The following is a 3,119-nucleotide window of genomic DNA, read 5'->3' as shown; positions in this document are numbered from 1 at the left end:
CAACAACAAAACAAAAAAAACTTAGTTTAAACAAAAAAAGATTGAAAAAACAAAAACAAAATCTGCTTCCTGCCCTTGAAGTGCTCACAGTTCATCAGAGGAGGTGGTTATTTGTGTAAGTTATTGATATACAATTATCCATGTAATAAGTGAAGCTTGAATGAAGTGCCATAAAAATGGCCACATAATCTTTAAGAAGAACATGGAATAAATACTGAGTTAAAATTTTTTTAGGGTTTTCATAATATTTATCCAATATTTAACGTTAGATATAGACTTGGCACCTGTGGCTCAAGCAGCTAAGGCACCAGCCACATACACCTGAGCTCAGGGGTTCGAATCCAGCCTGGGCCTGCCAAACAACAATGACAGCTGCAACCAAAAAATAGCTGGGCGCTGTGGCAGGCGCCTGTAGTCCCAGCCACTTGGGAGGCTGAGGGAGGAGAATCACTTGAGCCCAGGAGTTGGAGGTTGCTGTGAGCTGTGAGCTGTGATGCCACAGCACTCTACCCAGGGCGACAGCTTGAGGCTCTGTCTCAAAAAAAAAAAAAAAAGTTAGATATATACAAAGAGAAAAGCCTAAAACAAGAATTACCAACTCAGATATGGACAGGTGAAGCTACTCTTTGTCAACTTTTATTCTGTACTATACCCAATACATGATAGGCTCATGAGAGAAGCTGAGTGTAATGGCTCAGCTTGTGATCCCAGCAACTTGGGAGACTGAAGTGGAAGGATTGTATGAGGCCAGGAATTTGAAACCATTCTGGGCAACAAAGCAAGATCCAGTAACAAAATAAATAAATAAATAAATAAAAGAAAAGAGAACCTGAGAGATCTGTGAGTTTTATTTTTTTTTTTTTTAGAGACAGAGTCTTACTTTATTGCCCACAGTAGCGTCACAGCTCACAGCAACCTCCAGCTCTTGCTTGGGCTTAGGCAATTCTCTTGCCTCAGCCTCCAGAGTAGCTGGGACTACAGGTACCTGCCACAATGCCCCACTATTTTTTTGTTGCAGTTTGGCTGGGGCTGGGTTTGAACCTCTCACTGTCGGTATATGGGGCCAGCGCCTTATTCACTGAGCCACAGGTGCCGCCCAGATCTGTGAGATTTTAAGTCTGCTTTTTCATTAAAACGGGGGTGTGTGTGTGTAAAAATAAACTGAGGCAAGAAGAGAGGTTATTTAAGTGGCTATTAAATTTCCTGCAAAACCTAGCCTTTTTTTTTTTTTTTTACAAATAAAAGATAGCTGCATAATTATCATGTATGATAACTAAAATGTACAGAGTTTTCAAGATATAGAAGCTGGCTTGTATTTCAAGCTATCAATGCCTTCTTTTCTGATAATGTTATTTAGCCTATACATATCTGTCTCCTTTTCTGGGTTTGTAAACTAATACCACATAGTCATTCATTATTCCTGAAACATATAGCAACTGAGACAATAAAAACCAGTTAGTAGACTGTGTGTGTGTGTTGTGTATGTGTGTTGAATAGTATGTGGTTTTTCTTTCAAAGGACATAAAGACTTGAAGACATGTCAAATTATTAGTAGTAATAATTCAGTCCATAGAGAAGTAATTGTCTTGGGAGAGATATAGTTTATATTCTTTTTTTTTTTTTTGAGACATAGTCTCACTATGTTGCCCTCAGTAGAGTGCCGAGGCATCATACATCACAGCAACTTCAAACTCTTGGGCTCAAGTGATCCTCTTACCTCAGGCTCCCAAGTAGCTGAGACTACAGGTGCCCACAACAAGGCCTAGCTAGTTTTTCTTACTTTTTCTCACTGTGCTAGTTTTTCTTACTTTTTCTCACACTTGGTAGAGTGTGGTGGTGTCACAGCTAACAGAAACCTCAAACTCTTGGGCTTAAGTAATTCTCTTGCTTCAGCCTCTCATGTAGCTGGGATTATAGGCGCCAGCCACAATGCCCAGCTATTTTTTTGTTGTAGTTGTCATTGTTGTTTGGCAGGCCCAGGCCGTGTTTGAACCAGCCAGCCCTGGTGTATGTGGCCAGCACCCTAGCTGCTACAGGCGCTGCCAGTAGTATTTCTATTTTTAGTAGAGACATAGTCTCCCTCTTGCTCAGGCTGGTCTCCAATTCCTGAGCTCAAGCGATCAACCTGCCTCAGCCTCCCAAGGTTCTAGGATTATAGGTATGAGCTACCATGCCTGGCTAAAATTATTATTATTTTTGCAACACAGTCTTGCTTTGTCCCTCAGGCTAGAGTACAGTTGCATCATAGTTCACTGCAACCTCAAACTCCTGGGCTCCAGGACTACGGGCACTTGCCACCAAGCTTGGCTAATTTTTTCTATTTTTTTGTAGAGATAGTGTCTTACTTTTCCTGAGGTTGGCCTCAAACTCCTGACCTCAGGGATCCTCCCACCTAGGACTCCCAGAGTGGTAGGATTATAGGCATGAACCACCGAGCCTGTCTTTTTATCTAAAAAAACAAGGAGCTGAGTGTAGCTCATTCTGTAATCCCCACAATTACGAGGAGGCTGAGGCGGGAGGATTGCTTGAAGCCAAGAGTTCCTGGCTGCAGTGAGCACCATAGCACTCCAGTCCGGGGACAGAGACTCAGCCACTTAAAGAAACATTTGAATTTAAAAATAAACATAATGAACTGAATACATAAAGGTGCAAATTTTACATATTTGGCCCCTTACTTAAAGGTGCAAATTTTATTACTTTTTTTTTTTTTTTTTGCAGTTTTGGCCAGGGCTGGGTTTGAACCTGCCACCTCCAGCATGTGGGGCTGGTGCCCTACTCCTTTAAGCCATAGGTGCTGCCCAATTTTATTACTTTTCAATACGATCATTTAAAAATTATATTTGAAAGTCTGGATTGGTGGCTCACACCTGTAATCCTAGCACTTTGGGAGGCAGAAGTGGATCACCTGAGCTCCAGGGTTAGAGACCAGACTTAGCAAGAGTGAGACCCAGGCTTGGCGCCTGTGGCTCAAGCAGCTAAGACGCCAGCCACATACACCAGAGGTGGCGGGTTTGAATCCAGCCCGGGCCTGCCAAACAATGACAACTGCAACCAAAAAATAGCCGGGCATTGTGGCGGGCACCTGTGGTCCCAGCTACTTGGAAGGCTGAGGCAAGAGA

The sequence above is a fragment of the Otolemur garnettii genome, unplaced genomic scaffold (genome assembly GCF_000181295.1).
Source record: "Otolemur garnettii isolate 467f Iridium unplaced genomic scaffold, OtoGar3 scaffold00099, whole genome shotgun sequence".
Classification (NCBI taxonomy): Eukaryota; Metazoa; Chordata; class Mammalia; order Primates; family Galagidae; genus Otolemur; species Otolemur garnettii.
This window is presented reverse-complemented; position numbering follows the sequence as displayed.